This window comes from Microtus pennsylvanicus, chromosome 18 (assembly GCF_037038515.1).
Source record: "Microtus pennsylvanicus isolate mMicPen1 chromosome 18, mMicPen1.hap1, whole genome shotgun sequence".
Lineage (NCBI taxonomy): Eukaryota > Metazoa > Chordata > Mammalia > Rodentia > Cricetidae > Microtus > Microtus pennsylvanicus.
In genome coordinates, this window is record NC_134596.1 from 35,630,969 (window position 1) to 35,652,724 (window position 21,756).

General features: G+C 38.7%; 1 protein-coding gene across 16 annotated transcripts in view; it reads right to left on the minus strand.

The window, feature by feature from the left end:
- Dlg2 (discs large MAGUK scaffold protein 2) overlaps positions 1-21,756 on the minus strand; it is a 1,657,078-nt gene that overhangs the window by 1,055,654 nt on the left and 579,668 nt on the right. The gene's annotated exons all lie outside the window — the stretch shown is intronic.

Genomic DNA, 21,756 nt, shown 5'->3' on the forward strand with positions numbered 1-21,756 from the left:
ATAAATGAGGAGACCAATAGATGCTTTATTGTTTGGGCTGGTTTGGTTTTGGTTTTATACCTGAGTCTGTGAAAATTGCAAAAAGACTTTAAGTTAGTAAGCAGCTTACACAGCTGCAAAATAGCTTAGCGGTGACTTTTAGGATGTGATTAACAGAAAGTGTAAGCAGCAGGAAGTAGAAAAAGGTACAACTGTCTGAGGCCACCTGGATGCCGGGCACCATTCCTCACAGATGGTAGGATGGAGAGAGCAAAGAGACATCAGGGTGTGGAGTAAGAAAGTTCTGGGGCTGTACGTGGTGGTCCCTGAGTTATTTGCAAGGTCTGAGAGCCTTGTTTATCTATTTATATGCCTCATGACACCTGGAGAGAGATGGGGCCAAGAGGAACAGCTGGCCATCTACTTTTGGAGCAAGCATCACAACAGGGTAGAACAATGGCTCTACTTTCTGCTTACAGACCTTAGAGATCAGTCTCTCTTTCTTAGGCCATAGAATCAGTAAGGCAAGCAAGGTAGGTTCAAAAAATATGGATGAGATGGTTTAAAAACCAACTTCACCGATGATCCCAGGAACCTGTCCAGATTTACAATGTTACAACAAGGACAAAAGAAAAAAACAAAAATGGGAAGTTATCAGGTCAAATGCTTTCTCTTATAAAGTGTCGTTTATCACCCTTACCTAAAATACTTCATGCTCCTCTCTGGAGTTAATGTACACTAAACTCCATAGAATTCTTTGCATATTAACAAAAACCCCTAACGTTCCCCACCCAAAATGACGTTCTTACTCCTAAGGCAAGGAAGATGTCCAGAAAAAAACACTTTTGCAATCACCTCCCAACTCTGGTAAGGGAAATCTGAGTTCTGCCTAAGAAATGAAGAACATTTGGAAAGTCAGTATGGCATCCAGTATGAACAAAACTCCACGGGGGATTTACAGGAGTTAACAAGGGTTCTAAGTGAAGAGGGCAGCCATGGCTTAGGCTTTGGTGTTTATACGCATGGGGAGCGGGGCTGCTGGAAAGTATGTATATGTCACTCTTACATATACTAAGGCATATTTTAGGAAAACACTGGTATGAGGCATCTTGTGTAGTCTGAAGGTTGTGCTAACAGATGAGGTATAGGCTTTAGCATTCCCCCCATAAGCTATGTGAGTATGGGAACACTTCCACCTACGGAGTGTCTGTAATTGTGGCTGCATTTTCCAAGGGAGAATAGCTTCTAAAAATGTGGTTCAATATAGTCCCCTTATTCATTAGCCTATAATTTGGATTTCAAACACCCCAAACGTATCATATGCTTTATATTGTGATGATCCAATAATATCTAACACAGTCTTTCCCTGATGAATTTGCCAAGTTAAGCCTGACCTCCTATTCTAGGGCAGCATTAAGGGCTCTTACGTTCAAGTCATTTCCCGTTTAATCATTAGTGCTGGTTCAGATTGATAAGGCCTGACGAGAAAATACAAAGCAAAAATGTGTGTTTTACTGCTTCTGTCTCTTATGCTTTCATCAAGAAAAAAAAAACCCATTTATCTACACACTTCTCTCAATAAACACATATGCATTTCTGTTTCTATGTGGTATATTTGGAGACATTTGATGACTGCTCCTTCTTAGTTCCTGTCTCTCAATAATAGTTCTAAAGTAATTGGAGGGCTGAGAGAATGTGGGGGCCTGTGTTCATTACAATGAACTGCCCAGTTACAGTCAACAACCACTATGGTTACAGAACTGAGGCACTGTTACCTTAAGATATGCAGCCTGCTCTAGGAATTCCTACTGCCTGTGTCCTTTAAGATACCTGCCCACTTGGGTGTGGCCTCAAACTATTAAACCTAAGTAAGTCAGGTCTCTTTTCTGGCTCCTGGATTTGGTTGCTGTTCTCCATTCCAGCAGAGGATTTTGACTTGTGAGTCTACCCCTAAGTAAATAACCCTCTATTATTCTCAATTCTGAGCTAGTGAGGGGTTTCTTTTAAGCATCTTCTTCAGCACACACCGCACTATTGGTCTGAAAAGTACTAGTTTGAAAATATACAACATGGGGATGTTCTGCAATATTTTTAGGAGGAAATATTTCTCAGGAATGACAGGATGTGACGTGTTCATCATAATATCAAAATAACAACCCTTATTTGGACATTTTGACAATTAGTAGCATTTATAGGACTTTCTGATAACAACATCTTTCATAGAAAGTAGATTGCACATATATTTTAGTTACATCTCCCTCAATATTGATCCCACTCACGAAAAAAATATTATCAATAAACATGGACAGGGTCCAAATACATTTATTAATCTATTTTTATTATTTGAGAAATTAGGATAAGAAATGAATCATTACTTAGTTACCTTTCTTTGCTGATCATTTTCATAGCTATTTTATTTTATATGAATGGGTGCTTGCTGTGTATCAGGCGTGTGCTATACATGCTAGCCAAGGACTACAGAAGAGAATGTTCGGTTCCTAGGAATGGGCATTACAGAGTTGGAACTGGCTTAATGTGTGCTGGGAATTGAACTCTCATTCTCTGGAAGAGCAGTCAGGGCTCAAAATCTCTAAACCATCTTTTCATTTCCACAAAATATAAATCTATTTCTTTCCATCATTTGTTTTCAGTGAATACATATTTATATGGTGTTCTCTATTATATAGGAACTTAGTAGTGCTTGTTCTGTGCTCTGTTCTGAATTCAGCACTTTGCTGGTGCCAGATCCTGCTCAATAGGGTTGACTACATGACCTCCTCATTCCCCATTCAGTGACACTGTTCCCAATAATTTGGGATCAATTAAAATATTTTTACCCTATATTCTGGCAAATACTACAAATGTGGGCTTCTTTCTTTGGACAAACTCTCATCAATAGAGCACACTGCCTTAAATACTACACGCTCATTAGCCTATTTTACCACTACAATCACCCAATCTCACCAAAGGAGAAATCTGTATCATAGAAAGAATAGCTTTCCAAACCAAAGCTGGTATACTAATCAGCTAAATGAAGCAACTAATCAAAATATTTTAATGACTTTCAATCATGTATATTCATCTCTCATGCTGAATGTCCTTAACATCTTACGTCTTACTGTAGAACACAGAGCTTCATGGAAGAAGAACAGCCTCTATTAGGGCATGATGCTCTCTTCTCAGGGAAAAAGGGAAAATTCTAGAAATGGAGTCATTCTTAAAACTTCACTTTGGAGAACAACAATAGTAATAATATCTTCCTACTTACACAGTTATCAGCCAAATAATGTCATAGCTATCCTCGTCCTAGTGAGTGGAGAGGGCAGTCCTGTTAGAAGGATGGAGCAGAACAGACTGGGGAAAATAACGTAGTGGCCTAGAGTTTAGTCAGATAATAGAAAGAGGATATGAAGGCAAGTACTGTGACTTAGAGATCCATTCTGCTTGATACTTACCAGCTAAGATTGTGCAAATTTTCATTCATTTTCTATAATACAGATTGTTATTTCAAGGGCTTCTTCCCCGTCATTCCCACTAAGAAAGTATTACACAGTTTATGGCAATACCACACTGAACATGCCTAATCTTGCCAGAAAAACATAAGCGATTTAAAAAGCAAGCTCAGGGGTAAATCAGACACACTAGAATGTGCTAATAACTGTGTGGTTTCAGTCTTTGAATCCCTTTCCTTCATTTTTGCACTACACACAAAAGTCCACTTATTGCATTTAAATATTCAGTAGAAATGTTTTAATATAATTAATATAGCAAGCAATATAAACAAGGTATCTTTCATCATGGACTTTCCAGAACTATGTAATGCACCTTATTGCTATCAAAGAGATTACAAATTAATTAAACAAATTTGGTTTGAAATGAGAACTGTTGGAAAGTATGCATCCATAAGCATTAATAATTCTATTTAAAGTCCATACAAATACTTTATCAATAAAGTTAAATTCCCCAAAGGGCCATTTTCTGTTCTGCAACATGGTAATGATATTCCAAGGTCTCTAGAAGGTTTAAATGAGAAGATGTATTAGCAAATAACTTTCACCCATACCTGATTTGTGCTACACATTATATAAACCCTGTAGATTTTCCGATGAATTTCTCTCAAGGTAACAGAAAGAAATAAATGCTACTACATTTGCCAAATAATTCCGAGTCTCCAATAGCTCTTTTTTGGCCTGTTCTCGGCACTTCTATTTTCCTGTTGTCAATGAACACACCATCTCAGTTAAGATCTTGTCAGGTCTCACACACACTAACTCTGAGAGCCTCCATGTTCCCTTCCCACCTCTGAGCTCTCAGTGTTCTCTCTGATTTAGGAACCTAGGGCTGCTTCTCTGGGCCCTGCCGTAGATACCTCTGGACCAGTAACATTTAGAGCATAGCTGTCTTCTACTTGGGCTTCATGTAAAACATCTGCTCAGCCTTTCCTCAAGCTGTCATGCTGCAGGATGGAATTTGTAGTTAAATGAATGAAAAGTAGCTATTGCATTTAGGATGAAGGCAGTCATTCAACAACATCCAACAGGGCTCCAGGAAAACTGGTGTCGATTTTTGTCTCCTAATCCATCCTGTTCGAGTTTCATTTCTGTTGCTCTGATGAAACACCTCAACAAACAATTTTGGGAAGAAGGGGTTTCTTTGAATTAGAATTCCAGATTGATTGAATCTACCACTGTGTGTGTGTGTGTGTGTGTGTGTGTGTGTGTGTGTGTGTGTATGTGTGTGTGTGTGTGTCAAGGCAGGAAGTCTTGGCTAGTTGGAACTGGTTGAACAGCAGAAGGACAAACAGGCACATGCCTAAAGCTCAGCTAGCTTTCTCTGCTCTTAAACAGGACAGGTCCTCATACCAGGGAAAGTTGTTACCCACTTTCAGCTTTTCCACATCAACTGAGGTAATCAAAGCAGCCCCTCCCCTGCCGCACATGCCTACAACCAAACCCAATCTGTACAATCGTGCATTAAAATTTTTTCCAGGCGATTCTAAGAGGTATCAAGTTGTCAAAAAAATCACCCTATCCCAATCCCCTACGTGTAAAGCACAAGTCTGTTACTGCAGAAAGGATGGCGCATTGATCATGATGAGTTTTGCCATTTTAGGAGCAAGTTTTCTGGAAAGTTATTGCTCTCATTTCCACAGTGACTGTGGTCATCACATCTGCATTTTTTATTAAAAAAGAAACTTCAAAAAAAATTATCCTCTGAGGCTCCTATAAGGATATCTTTAGCAGCAAAACTCAACTTAAAAATCAAGAATTCTTTAGGTCTTTCTGGTTATCAACTGTTTTGTCAGATTTTGACGTTGAAAGAGTAACATCTGTGCCTTGGGTTCCTGCTCTGCCGATGCTGGCAGAATAACTCGCATTTGGTCACTCATTGTCTTGGGTAATTTGCTCATCCGGTGAAAGAGGGAGGAGTTCACTGAATTACAGCATATAAGTAATAGGATTCCTATGAAGAGTACAAAAAAAGTCATATGTAAAAATCCCGATTAAAGTGTCTCTCCTCACATGCACTGGTGTTCCATACTATGCATTTGCTCATTCACTCATTCTCTTGTTCATTCATTCAGTGCCCACCAAAATTAGCCAAACAAATCACCAACAATTTCAAGTGAACATCGACCAAATGCAGCAAAATTCCTGCGAAGCAAAGATTCTATTTTTATAGAGTACTTGCCCATCTGTGAAACAAAGAAAAATTTTCATTGTCAGAAGAAAAAAAAAACTAAATCTAGAGTTCAACTTAGAGAACAAAACCATGGTTCATTGTAAATGGTTTCATATTGTCTCCAAGTGCTCTCTCCTGCAAACAGACTCTCCTTATCAGCCGCTTTCATTCTGACAATAGATGCTAGGCTAGTGGTAAGAACTAAACAAGGTGAGTTACTTAGCACAAAGAACCCCACTCTATCATGGTGTCAACAGGGGCCCTGAGCTAATCATCCCAAATGAAATGAAGTGATGCTTATTCAATGAAACAATTGCTCCCTTGAAGCTGTAAAGACAGCAGATCCCTCTCGCAATCATATACCATAGACTTAAGATATGACACAGTTATCTCTTTTAATATGTGGTACAGACTGTGTTTGGCTCTGAGTTTTAAGTATGACCTTGCCAAGTTTCCATTTCCTGTTTACTTAAAGAATAACCATTCTTGAAAGGAAAACCAAAACTACCTTTTGTCATAGTGTGTGACTTACTCATGTTATAAAAATGCTAAATTATTCTTTTATTAAGGTAGTAAATGTTAAGTATAATGTATTAGAAGATCCCATTGTATTAGTTAAACGTGCCAGCATCTGGCTGTAGAAAGGCTTTGTTGGTTGATTCATAATGTCAACACATTGTCTCTTGTTTTTGTTATGCACTTACTATTCACTCATTTATTCATTCAAAAAATAGCCTGTGCATACATGTGGTATATATGTGCATATACAGTTATGTGCACCCAGGCATGCATGTGGATAGGCCAGGGGTGACTATCAAGTGTCTTCTACCTCTCGACATTACAGATTTTAATAAAGAGTTGTTGATAAACCTGGAGGCTGGCTTACAAGACAAACCCTTGGGATGTTCCTGTCTCCATTGCTAAGACCAAAGGTACCACTGGTGTGTCCAGTTTTACATGGATATGGGGATCTGAAATTATGTCCTTTTTCTCCCATATCAAGCATGTAGTTGTCTGAACCATCTACTCAGCCCTTCAACAAAGACTTTTGAGTCAGTCCTACATGCTATCTCCTGTAGTAAAGATGAGCACAGTGATGAGGTGTTTAGTTATCAGTAACAGAACAGCTCTGGTCTTGTGGGGACCACAGATCAGAGGAAAGGACTGATTAGGAGGAGAGCCTTGAAGAAAGCTGCCCGGCTCTCAAGTGAGAGAAAACCACCAGAAACCCAAAGGATGAATGGAAATGCTGTGGAGAAATTGAGGGCAGTAAGACAGCTCAAGTAGAAAGGATGGAGTAAATATGCAAACGCTTGATTGTTAACAAACCAGGAATATATAATGGACTGTAATCACAACAGAATAATACAGGAAAGGAGAGGAAATCTTAAGTGAGTTGAGGCCAATGAGAAAGTAGATATAAGACTACGCATTTATATTTAAGATCATTTTATTTCAAAAGTCTAAAGCACCTATTAAGAAATATGTTTTAAAGAAGATCTATTGGACTGAAGCCTACAATAAGCTATAAACACATAAGATGCAAAGTTTGATATTTCAGTACATGAACACATCCAGGAAACCATAAGCACAAACAACACTGGGAACATAGCATCCCCTTCAAATGTTTGCTCAGGCCTCTTGCATCTCTGATCCTCAACACAGATACATCTCCTATAAGAAGTTGTATATTTTAGTTATTAAAAGGTCAAGAGAAAAAAGGTCAACGCATCAGATTAATAGGGAAGGAAATAAAGATTGAGCTACAATGAAGTTGCTCTGGAAACCCATAAAAATGACTAAAATTAGAGTTTGGGAGTTCCAAATGTTGATGAGGGTGGGAGACACTCAACTCTCTCTCACATAATGCTGATGGTACTGTCAAATGATACATTCACTTTGGGAAAACACCTTGGCATTTCTGAAAGTTAAGGGTGAATGCCATATACTCTAGGTACTCATAAACAAGAGAAACATCTCCCCTCAGACAGGTACACTCATGTCTATAACAATTCTTTTTTTTTTCGTAACAGCCAAAGCTAAAATACATACACCAGAAGGTAAATATATAAATTAAATGACATGAGTTAGAAAAACCTCAAGTCTTTATTCTAGTTAAAAGCATACCCTTTGCACAAGTCCACTGATTTAAAAATCTAGACTATAAAAGTTAATGCATAATGATAGGAAGAATCTTACTATTGCCCAGACCAAAGAGAAACTAAGAGAAAGAGTAAAAGGGGTCAAGTTCCCTATTTAAGTTGAATTATAAATTAAATAACATCTACATTGGATAAGTTAGAATGAGCTTCATCTAAAGAACAGCTTCATGTGCTCCATCAGAAGAAGACATTTCAAACAGCTGAAGCACAAAGCTGTTGATATGAAAGTATTGGATAAGAGATTTTAGACGGGTGGATTTTATTGAGGTATAAGAGTGGTGTAGATGTTGTATTTTTGTCAGTATATAGAAAACTATATATAGGATCTTCAATGAACTGCTAATTATATTGAATTTTGAAAACAAATTGAATCACATTTCCTGAATCAGACAATATGCAATTTCTACCCATAGAAATAGCTAAGATTGGGCAACCCTTTTAACTCCAGCACAATACATTCGAGGTGCAGCTGGGATTGGAAAATATAGGTCTTGTAACACCTTTTTGAATATTCTTTCTCATGTGCCATGCAGTGGCAAATTTAAATATGAAAGAAATTCTGTAAATTTAACTTTAAAAAAAAATGCTTTCTGCAAACTCCTCCTGGGTGAATATGGCTTTTCAGGAAGAACTCTTCCGTTCTGGCTGAACTAATTACAGAATTTACAGCTCTGTGTCAAAAAAAAGTAGCAGGAGCAGTTTCCTATTTAATAAAAAGTTAAACATTTTTAAATCTATTTTAAACTCAAAATACTAAAGCCAAATGAGGTTTGAAGGAACAAAGTCAAGTTCCCACCAGAGCTAATGTCGCCCTGTTCTTTCCAACTAAGAGCACATCGATTTCGAAAAACCACTCTTTTGTGACTAGGTACAATTCAAAACCATATTTGAAATAAAGACAAATCAGGTCTCAAAGGGGAAAACCAGAAGTCTACCTCCAAATGTTTCTGCTCTCTGGATCCTCAGCGTAAAGAAAACAAAACGCATACACACAAAGCCCTGCAAAGCATAACCAAAGGGTTCTGTCTTCAGGTTTTCCATGTGGAATGCTTAGGCGCAGTGAGGGGTATAAATGTGCAAGGACTGGCTGTTGCCTGCCAAACAAACGAGGTGTGCATAAATCATGCCACCTCTGCTTTAGCGGAGTTTAGATGGTGGAGTGACAGAGAGCAGGAAATCATAAAAATGTACGGGAGAGATATGCTTGATGAAGCATTGGGGATTCTGAAAAAAGAAAGAAGAAAAGAGAAAAGAAACATAGAAGAAAGATTGTTACTAGCTGCTCTGGTTATATACTGGATCCCAGGAAGTAGTTCAGTAAAAGAAAGTCTCAGTAAAAGGAAGTCTTTGCTACTGTATGAAGCCAGAAAATAGGATAGCCTATTATTTTATATTAGGACTTAGAGGTGATCTTAACTCTGCTCTTGAACTTCTTTTAGCCTAGGCCAGATCAGATTGAAAAGCATACAATTTTCATTTTTGGATTAGAAATCAAACTGTCCATTTACTTAGTTGAAATGTAAGCCAGAAGAAGTGTCTGACCTCTGACACTCAGTTCTGCTTTTACAACTGCGAAATAAGACAGATAGAAAAAGAGCTAATGAAATAAGGTAGACTCCAAAGAGTTCTGTGTCACAATGTGGTGTGCAAAAGTGGTGATGTGACCTAGCTTCCTTGTTCCCTAGTCTAGGCACGCCAATCTTCCAGCAGCTGCAAGCTACAGAAATCTCAAATCAAGGTTCCTTTAACAACAATATCTGTTGGCCACAAATATCAAAATTGACTTAATACAAGACTTCAGATTCTTGTCAGTCATTGACTTGGCCTCCCTCGAAGTGAGAATGTTATACACTAACACAGATTGCAAGATAGTAGTGGACTTCATTAATAGCAAATTGGGAAAAAGATGGTGGCATTCATGTGGTCTTTGAAAAATTTAGTTGCAAATTGACCCAGTAACTTTGTGTAAATACATCTTTGAACATTATAAAATCCAAGCAAAGGGCACAGACAGTCCACACACTATTACCATCAGGGGAAAGTCTATGGTTTACTATAGACAAGTTGGGCCAGTGCTTCATTTGACAAGGCCACTCACAATTTCCCTATGACACTTGCACCTGGCTGTATAAGAATAAACCTTTAAATTGATTTTCAATTAATAAACTTGCAAGCACATGAATGGATAAAGTGTTCCAGAAAGCTATGATAATGAATGCAATTTCCTTTTTTTACTAGAAAAAAACAAGCAATTTACTATAAACATTGCCATTATGTTTAAATTACATAATTTTTCATCCATATTCACATAACCCATTCACATATTCAGACTGAGGTTACAGTAGATGTGCATTTACTGTGAGAGAAGTAAATCTAAGCTGTTGCTTCAAAGGAAGCAGTAATTATGAGGCACGAGGAAAAAACACAGGCTCTGAAGTCAGGTGAACAGGGATTTGAATTCTAGCTCAGTAACACACTAGAACTATGCTTGCGGGCAATTTGTTTAGACAGTTCAGCCCTTTTCACAACAAAATGGAATTACTATCACCAAACACAAAGACTTGCTATAAAAATATACTGAAATGCCATAATAGAACACTTCCTTGCACCAAGGTACTCAGTAAATATTGTTTCCTGGCTGCCTGTTTCTCTTCTCCATCCCTCAAGCACCTACGTATGAGTTTAGTTCAAATCACTAAAACCCAAAACTATTATATGGCACATAGTTTTATACACTGATTCAGGTGATGGATATTCAAGATGGTTAGAATATGCCTTTTGTCATCAAAAAGTTTATGTCTAAATGAATGATGATATAAACATTGCAATAATTATCAGCTACAAAGCAGAACAGAAGGAGTTGGGTAGGAGACAGCAGCCAGCTTCTATCCCTCCAGTGTAGATGCGTTTCACCTCCCCCGCCCCCAAAATGAGGCTGAGTGTCATGCCTCCTTTATGAGCACACAAAGAAGGCTGCCGTCCCCCTGTTCCGACAGTGCTGGTGATTTCTCTACAACCAGCTTCCTGTGGTTTCTGAAGTAGAGTCAAAGACACCTGACAGGGTAACATCTGCTCTAGCCTGCACAGCTGCAGGGCTAGCTCATCGGGATGCCAGGGTAGGAAATTGTGGATAAGGAAACTTGTTCGATGTCAGAGATAAGATGTTGGGAGAGGAGTACATACAGATCAGATTGTCCAGCACTTTCTCCTAGGACCCCTCACTAGCCATCTAGTCTTCACTATATCCTTCTAAATAATCGACTTTATGGAATCTAATCAAGAGTGGTGTCTCTTTCTCTCAGCTTGTTCCGGGTGTGTGTATTTAATGCGGTGTCTATACCAATAACTACAACGAGATAGCGAGAACAGTGAAATAATGATTAGCACTGTAAAGTTATATATGCCTTTTCCCCTGATGGATGAGCACACATTTGCGGGCTTACTTAATAAATAAATTTTCATTGAGCTGCTACCATGTGCTATCAGAGACTATAAACATGAGCATGTCATATATTCACTTGGTAGTTTATCGTTTTGTTGGAGTGCACTGTTCTAAAAGTGATCTGATGCACCACTAAGTGCTTGTTCCTTATTCCCAAGAATGTGTGTGTGCGGGGGGTGGGGGGGCAGGGATCATTTTTAGTCTTGTGTACAGTAAAGCAGCAGAGGTTAACAGACTACAAGTAAGCTCTGTGGATTTGCTCACTGGGCCCTCTGTAAAGTCAGTGTTCTCATTTCTAAAATACTTGTCTTTCAAGAGGACTTGAAAAGGTCAAAGATCACCTTTGAAGAAATAAGGAAATTTTTATGCCAAATTTTGTATTGGCTTAAAGAAGTAGCAGAGGAAGACTTGAATTGATCTTCTGATGGTATGCACACTTGCTATATTCTGCCCCCTAGATTTTCTGTTGCCCTTCAAATAAACCCTGTCCCTTCCAGATTCCAGGATTTTGTGAGCACTATCCCATGAATCTTTTCCCCATCATATAAACACTTCTTTTTTACACAGTTAATGCGAAAACACAACTTCTGTACTTCTCAATGAATCAAGGACCATCATTAGAACCTAGGGGTTCGATTCAACCTCTATAACCCTTATAACAACCCTGGGCTACGCATATTTGTATAATTCCTATACTGAATTAAGGAAATTAAGACTTCAGACTGGGTTCCTCCCAGGCAGTAAATCAATCTCAGTCTCTTCACCTTCCTCCTGCTGTTTGTTCCCACTATGTGTCTAGAACTCCTCCAGGCATGTTGTGGGACTGGCAATATTCAATCAGTGCCAGCCAGAATGGTCACAGCGGCAGTGACTGTGGTTTGTCTTTGTACTGCTTTGTGAAAAACTACTCTGGGAACAGTGCATACATACAATGGGTGTTTAGAAAAACGTTTTCTGAATGAACTACTGAATAAGGATGTATTCAAAGAAATGTATTTCATTCAAACAGCTAAGAAGAGGGAACACGAAGTGTAACGTGATACCAGCTGCTGGATTCTGGATCCCATGACAATATTAAGATTTGGAATTAAGGGGCTGGAGAGATGGCTCAGTGGTTAAGAGCATTGCCTGTTCTTCCAAAGGTCCTGAGTTCAATTCCCAGCAACCACATGGTGGCTCACAACCATCTGTAAGGAGGTCTTGCATCCTCTTCTGGCCTTCAGGCATACACACAGCGACAGAATATTGTATACATAATAAATAAATAAATATTAAAAAAATTTGGAATCAAAATCTTCAAGCCACTGGCTTAAGTCTTTATGTTCTTGAGTTAAAAAAGAATTTTTTTTCTCCAGAATTTCTTAATTCTCTAATGGGAAAACTGCCGTATATAAGCTATATATTCATAAAGAAATTATGTTTATAAAATTACTAAAATACACTATATCAACCACAACTTACCATTTCTAATGTAACTAACTCTTGTGAGGACTGTAAATCTCTAAAACTGGCTCTTCCCATCACCATTTGCCATTTCAATCACACCAACCATGGTGCTTTGTGAGAATATGACATACGTTGGCTTCATGAAGACATAAAATTGAACAGCAAGCCATAGTTTGTTAAGGACTTTAAATTCCACCTGCAGCAGACACTAGACTGTGTAACCCTGTGGCGTTGCTGCCTCGCTTGGTGTAAAATGTTGTTAAGAAGACACTTTCCACAATCCAGTTTGCTTTAGTACCTAATTAACACTGCTTAGCAGCTTCTGGGCTTCGGGATTCGATAAGGGAGAAAGATAAATCCTACAAGACTCAACCCAGACATTGTAGCACCCAATTAAATCAAGAACTTCTTTGTTCTCAGTAATATTTGTTTAACTCATGGCAGAAGGCATGTCAGCAATCAAGCAGGTATGGAGAAGATAATTAGAGGACAGTATATATAATTAGGCAACTAAGTTATTCATACTTTAGAGGAACTGATGGTCAAATTAATTTCCCATTTCTACTCACAACTAAAAAAATAATTATCACTAAGATGCTGAAGAGGAGGGACCACCCTAATTAGCCACCACCATCAGTACTAAAATGCTGAAGACGAAAGACCAACCCGAATTAGACACCACCATCAGTTCTAAGATGCTGAAGAGGAGGGGCCAACCCAAATTAGACACCACCATCAGTACTGCTTAGCTACTCAGCACTTGTACTTTGTCTGAAATGAATCTCGAAACAACAAGTATGTCATCCTAATTTTTAACACAGAGAAACAAAGTCACAGAGCTTTTGTGACTTTGCTAAGTTTGTAGGTAACAACAAAATGATAGTATTTGTTGTCATTATAAAAACATTAGACATTATTTATGATAATCAAGGAGCAAAGGGGACAGGATTATAACAGAAACTCTGCTGTTTAAAAGAAAGAAAACGTCCTGCTCAGGCAGTGATGTCTTAGAAAGATTCTGCACAAACCAGTAAGGATTATGGAAATACACACACTGTGTATGTCTCTTTCTTTCCCTCTGCTGGCCTCTCTCTCTCTCTCTCTCTCTCTCTCTCTCTCTCTCTCTCTCTCTCTCTCTCTCTCTCTCTCTCGGATGAGGGAACTATGAACTTCATCTAGAACTTCAAATTCAGGTGCACAACCAAATCACTAGCGGAAGCACAGCAAAATAGTGACTTGGGTAGACGTCACCTTGTGAATGCTATGACTCAAGAAATGACAAAGAATGGTAAAAGCAAATTTCTTTTATTGATATTTGTGAATAGACTCTAATTAGCTTTTAAAGTAAACAAAATATGCATTTCATCACACATAAGGAATTATAATTAATCACAATGTGACTATGTGTGACAGCATTGTGTTAGAGAACACTTCCTCAGGAAAGATGAAGATACATGGAAAATGAATTAAAGACAAAACAAAAGGATAACTAAACCTGGTTTTGTTAAGAATCAAATTAGTTTAGCTGACTTTCCCGGTTTGAGTGACAGGCTATGGGAATGCAGGATGCAGTACCTCTCTTCTGTTTCGGTTTTAGAGTATTTTATGTCACTTTCTTCTCCAAAATAATTAATATTATCAAATATTGTGAGTGATACATCATCAAGGGAACCGTAGTAGACACCAGACACCAGGAAAACACACATAGAGATACACATACACCACACACACCACACACAAACACAAAGGCAGGTGCTGAGAGAAGAAAGTGCAGAATTTTAATGGTATGAGATCAATTTCTCATTTGCTGAGATCTCCAGCCTTCACTATCAAACCTCTTTAGCTTCCTTCATTCACTCGATCATATATTCTTCTTCATGACCCACAGTTTTAAGCACTTGGGATAGAGTAATAAAAACAGGACAAAGTGTTGCTTTATACAGGAGCATCTGTGAGAGCCAGAGAATCAGGAAAAGTATAAACTATAACTACACATATAAAGTACCAGCAATAAGACTGCATTTCTTTTCAACTAAGGCTGTCTCGTAGAGAGGACTGAAGGCCATTTGTGGCTTATTTATATAAGGGGCTGTGGGAATACCTTTCTCAGGAAGGGCTTTTGAGCAAAGACCTGAAGAAGCAAATAGCTTTCATCTTTTCCCATGAGTAAATATGAGCAAATAAGTCACCAGCACAAAGTCTCCTTGGCAGAAATGAACTTGGCTTTGTAACAAACGGTAAAGGCAATTTGGTTTGATAGGGACATGAGAGCTAAGAGATAGTCCATCCTGGGAGTTGAGAAAGCTATTGATGTTAATTTACCTTTTAAAATATACCTTTCTGGCTGACAGGTGGAGATGGGGCTGGATAAAGAGTTGATGCAGACAGATGAGTGAGAAGTTAGCATCGTCTGAATTGGAAGCATGCAAAGGCGTATGAGCAGTGACAGAAAGTAGCAGAGCTTGACATAAAGCCCCTAGGCTTAATCCTGTTTGGGGCCTGGGGAAGGCTGGTAATAGAAGAAAGTATTTTTCCTCATAAGTTTGTACAAACTATAAAACATGTAAACAGAGAAGTTGAATACAGTGTTAAATGTCTACATAGGAGGCCAGGTTAGAGGCAAACAAGAACTAAAAATAGATTTGAAGGATTTATAAGTATGTGTATGTGACTTGAGTCATTGGTTTGATGTTGTAAATGCGAAACAAAGTCTCTGTTTCATAAAAAAAATAAATTTTCATTATTTGTGAGTGTGCAGATGTCCATGGAAGCCAGGAGAGGACATCACCTTGGAGCTGGAGTTACAGGTATTTGTGAACCACACAGTGGGTGACTGGATCTAAACTCTAAGATAGAGCGGCAAGTGCTCTTAAGTTTCGGTCCTGAGAAAAGCCTCTAAACCATGTACAACTCCACTTCTACTAAAGCCTGGAGAAACAAGGAAGTCAGCAAAGAAGAGCTAAGAAAAGTGGACAGTAACAACCGTACTAGATCATATTTAACTAAACTAGAACTTGGCAAAGAGCATATACTAAGAAAGGAAAACTAAGTTTCACTATGTTATATTGCTTGGAAGTGGAAGGAGAAGAGGACTAGGAATTAGATCAGTGCTTTATGCAGGTTGGAACCCACGGCAGACTTTAGCTGCTCCTTTGCAGCTAAAAGGGGGAAGAGGCCTGTTGTACCTGAAGAGTCAGGGATGGGAACTAACGAAAAGGCAGGCAATGGAAGCGGCTATATAGGCCACTCTTTTGGTGGGCTTGACAAAGTGGTACAGGAGGAGGGGGAAGTTGGAAGGGATAAAGTGAAGATTGGTCAATGATGTGGGAGTCCCCTCTGCGTGCTGTGATTACTATTAATGAATAAAGAAACTGCCTTGGCCTGTTGATAGGGCAGAACTTAGGTAGGTGGGGAAAACTGAACAGAATGCTGGGAGGAAGAAGGACAGAGTCAGAGAGACACCGTGGAGCCGCTGGAGACAGACGTGCTGAGACTTTGCTGGTAGGCCACGACCTCATGGAGATGCACAGATAAATGGAGATGGGTTAAATTAAGATCTAAGAGTTAGCCAATAAGAAGTTAGAACTAATGGGCCAAGCAGTGACATAATTAACAGTTTCTGTGTGGTTATTTCAGGACTAAGCTAGATGGGCGGCCAGGATGAACAAGAGGGCCCTCCTCCTACATGTCAATTTACCTAAAAACTTTATTTTGCTTAGTAAACAAATGATTACATACAAAGGATCGTTCAAAAAGGTCTTCTAACAGACCATGGAAATGTTGTTCTGTGCAACAAGAAATGCAGGTAAAGAAAACTTGACTGGATTTATAACCACCTGAGTTTAACTGAGCAGAGAAGGTGTACTCTGAATGTAGGTAGTCAGCAGTCCAGCTACTGGAGTCCTGAATTAAATTAAAAGGGAAAAAGGAAGTCCAACTGAGTTCCAGCTTTTAATTATGTCTTCTCATGATTGTGGACATAATGCAGCCAGCTACATTGTACTCTGGCTGCCTTGATGATGAAGCACAGTAGACTTCCATCTTTACATTGTGGACACAATGTGGCCAGCTACATTGTACTCTGGCTGCCTTGATGATGAAGCACAGTAGACTTCCATCTTTACATTGTGGACACAATGTGGCCAGCTACATTGTACTCTGGCTGCCCTGATGATGAAGCACAGTAGACTTCCATCTTTACATTGTGGACACAGTGTGGCCATCTACATTGTACTCTGGCTGCCTTGATGATGAAGCACAGTAGACTTCCATCTTTACATTGTGGACACAATGTGACCAGCTACATTGTACTCTGGCTGCCCTGATGATGAAGCACAGTAGACTTCCATCTTTACATTGTGGACACAATGTGACCAGCTACATTGTACTCTGGCTGCCCTGATGATGAAACACAGTAGACTTCCATCTTTACATTGTGGACACAGTGTGGCCATCTACATTGTACTCTGGCTGCCTTGATGATGAAGCACAGTAGACTTCCATCTTTACATTGTGGACACAATGCGGCCAGCTACATTGTACTCTGGCTGCCTTGTCTTCCTCAGCACTAGGAACCACAGTAGACTTCCATCTTCACATTGCTTTTGTCGGTATTTGTTGTTGCAGCAAAGAGAAAAGGAATCAAATATGTAAAACTGGAGCCAAAATTAGGGCTGTTGCTATGAATAACCCTGACTTTATGGTTTTTAGAGCTTCTGAATTGGTAGGTGAGAGGACCATTGGCAAACTGGAAGCTATCACCAGAGAATCCCTGGGATGCAGAAACAATACTTGATAAGCAGTTGAGTAGGAATTCAGAAGACTAGAGTCCTAAGAGAAATGCAGATAGTGGAGGCTGGACCCATAAGGATTCAGAGGGGAACTTAACCCAAACAAATACTGAACTAGAAGCCATTTATGCTATATTCTGGCTAAGACTCTTGCTGAATTCTTCACAAGTCCTGAGAATCTGAGTGAGGCTGAACAAGTATGATACCAATGAGCATGCCAAATGGCAAGAGGAAAATGTCAATTGGTCATCCAGTGTCAAACAAGCACTGAAGACATACATACAGGTAACAGTATATGGATACAACAAGTTATATTAAAAAACTATGTATTTATATATAAGTACATATATGCATATTGACACTATAGGCTATCTGTAGGAAATATATATATATTTATGTAATCCTCACATTTATATATGAGTACATAAATGCATACGATAACAATAGATGAGAAAAGAGACTGAATTTGAAGAGCAGGGAGGAGTATATGGGAAGGTTTAGAAGGAGAAAAAGGAGGCATATTGTAATTAAATTACAATCTTAAAAATAAATTTAAAAAGTAGCTTTTAGGGAAAGGGCTTGGGGAAACAACATAGTATCCAGGCTGTGGTATGGTGATTGCTTGCTGCTTTTCATCAACTCTGAAGTCAGAGGGAAATACATAAAGTCTGCAGCTCGGTGAGGGACGGCCTGTAAACTGGTTTAAAGTTGCATGTACAGCTGTGGAGAAAGAAGCTGCCATTGTTAAAGATAGCAGCCCTGTTAGATTTGCAGCCAACAATGGAAGAGCAGATGGAAAGGCAAGATCCTCATCAAAGTCTTCAATTTGTGAAGATGAAAATTCAATTAAATTGAGAGAGACTTAGCAGAAAGCCCTGAGAGGATTTTTGTTTGTTTGCTTGTTTTGCTTTTGAACAAGCTAAATAGTGGTTCTCCAGGTTTAGCTACTTAGGTGCACAAATATCACCCCAGAAATTGTGGAAAAGTTCCCTGTTGTGCCTTTCACGAACAGGAGAAGTAAGCAGTATCATCCATATGGTATCGCAGGCATGCAAATTGTGAGCATTGCAGGGGCACAGAAGGTTTCACCAAGATTCTACAGAGACACTGAAGCAAGGCAAATGTTTAGAAGAGTCACATTCTCTGCAAAGAGGCCAAGAGAGGTCAGGGAGGTGAAGCCAAAATTGCAGCCAAGACAGCTGCATGTTGGGGATACGAGAACCATGACGTATAGATTAAGCAAAGCTGAGACACCAAGTGAAGTCAGTCCAAGAGAGAAGTGCTGAGGGTGGTGGAAATTGATGGGCAGGGCTCCCAGAGTTCACTGAAGTTCAGTTGCTGCCCTTGCAACCCTGGAGTGTTGGACACACAGCTGAAGAGTTTGACACTTTTCTGCTGGGTCTGGGTCTTACTTTGGTCTGGTCTGACAGTTCTCCCATCCATCCCCTTTGAAATGAGAATACTTGCTTTGTGCTCTTATAAACCGGAAGCATGAGAGTTGATTTTGATTTTACACGAACTTGCACCTAGAGGCTTGCCTTGAGCCTCTGGAGAGAAGCTAGCTGCTGTTTCTATTAGGAATTCCGATACTAACTGAAGAACTAAGTACATTTTGCATCAGGAGATGGCTATGCGTTTTTGAGGACAAAGGGTATAAGGTTATGATTTAAAAGTGGTGTGAATCTTTATGATAGCTATTCTTAACAAATTAGCTCGATTTAGTATCACCAAAAAGATGCATCTCCGGTGTTCCTGTAAAGTGTTTCCACTGATAATTAACTGAGGACAAGAGACCCATCCTAAATGTTCATGCTGCCATCCCATGGGATAAGGTCTGAACTGAATAGGAAGAGAGAAAAAATGGGAGTTGAAGCAGAGAGAAGAGATAATAAATTTATATAAAAATGTTTGAGTCTACTAAATAAATAATCAGCAGTATACACCATCAATTTAAGGGAAATCCCTGAAATGTAGGAAATATCAAATAAATAATGCAATATAATTTTCTAGAGAAGTCATTTTAATAATTCTTATCAATATCAGGCCTTGTAAAACAATCAATAATACTATGTAGACAGCGGTAGAACTATGTAGACATCATAGAGATCACTGAGTACATAAAATTTTGATGGAAAAAAGACAGACCATTTTTAGAGCAGTCAAAACACACTGCCTGGTACTATGAAGACAAATATCATTGCCCGAACATATAGACTGTAGAGCATCAAGAGTGAGCCCTATTGTAAACTGGGGGCTTCCATAATTATGATGTGACAATGTAAGCTTCTCAGTTTTCATAAATGCACCAGTGTGGTAGATGTAGGATGTCAAATTCTAAGCTTGTATAGGGTGAGGTATGACTTGGCAGTACTTTATATGTCTCTTGCTTCACTATGAACCCAAACTTTCTTTAGAAATATTATCTAAAGAAACCAGTAAAATAGGTCCTAATATTGTATTGGATATTATGAAATGAATAATTTTGTTGGACTTACAATCTCAAATCCTCACAGCGTCTCCAGAATGACTTTTGCCATTACCACAAGGCTATAACCACAAGCTAGATTCAAAACATGAACTAAACACAAGAAGGAAGAAAACAATGATTGCAAAGTTCCTTGCAAACCTATAACCTTGTGTGAATTCTAAATGTACATAATAATTAAGGGGAATATGTCCCCTCAAAAACACTAGATATTCCAGCTGCTGATCTATTTAAAAATGGTGTGGAGTAAGAGAGTTATGAAGCCAGATGAGCCTGGTTTTGCATCTCAGTTCCTTTATTTTGTATTCATTTGGGGGACTTGCTTAACCCTTCTGGCTTTTTTAAAAATACACACAATTTTTCTAATCAAAGAAATAGATAGAGTACCCTCTGTAAAGTACACATAAATCATATAGTGAGCAGTCACAAGTTCTCCTTCCTTTTTCCCGAATGATAAATATACCCTAACAACAGTTTAAAAATGGGAAAGACAATGCAATTTCTCAGTGAGATGTGTTAGAGGCAGCATCCTACAATTCCTAGTACATTGTAATTCTTAGCATAGGTATTTGATTATTCTACTGAAAAAAAATGAAAATGAAATATAAGCCCTGACAATGCTGAAGCATATATGGGCAGCCTGTATATGGCGGTTTCGTGGATCTTGTCCATATTGGGTTTCATGGTCTAAGTTGATGAGAACAACTGACCAGGTCTATTCCTCAGATTATTTTTATTTTATAGAAACATACAGTTGTTAGGTGCTCTAAATGGTAATGTGTGGGGAAGAGGTATTCTTGTTCTGAAATAATGATCAGGCCTTTCTCCTCCTAGGATAGCTTGGTTCTCACTATTAAGGGTGTGGTTTGTGATCAAACCTTCCATGATGACCATTTCCAATTTGAAGGTCGTTCTTGGATTCTAGAGTGTTTTAGGGCTGGGATTTTTGCACATTTTGGGATATTAGTATTTAATGAGGCAGCATTAGACTTAGACCTCGAAGTGCAACTAATGTGTGTACCATACACACAATGGCTAAGAAATCTAGGGGAAAGTGTTCACTTTGAATTCTAGCAATTTCAGTAAATCCAGTTATCATCTTTGGACAATATCGGTACATAATGATGTACTTCTGAATACTTTTGCCACTTGCCTTGTGTTACTATACTTTCTATAGCATTACGTCACTAAGTGCTTTTGTTCCTGTTTAAGGTACAGTGGATTTATTACATAGTGGTTTTTTCACATGAAAGAAAATGTGCTGGTTTTGTTTCTCCCAAGTTTTCACCGTGATTTACCACCCTTAATGCAGTCTTTTACAAAACATGCTTCAGTTTCGTATCCTGGGCCTCTCACACGGGTCTCTCTTTTCCCTGAGGATTTAGATCAGCAGCCAGCACTAACACTAGTCAATATCTGTGTTCACAGTAACTTTAGCTTTCCTGTACCTAGGGATTATGCTCTAGGGAATGAACCTATAAATAAACAAATAATGTCTACTCAAGGATGATATGTAAACTAAATCATAATTGTGATAGATTCAGCTTCATCCTATTGCATCTTCCAATGGACCTGCCGTGTTCTCTGCCCTTATGAAGACTCGGGACAAGACAGACAACATTTCTCCATAAATTGTTTAGTAAATTGGCTTCACTGGCAAATGATACATGTTTGCAAAAACAAGGAAGTTTGCTTCTTCTTAGGAGAGGAAAAAAATAGGACTAAAATTTGCAAACAAACAAACTAGGAAACAGGTGTTTCAGAGAGATC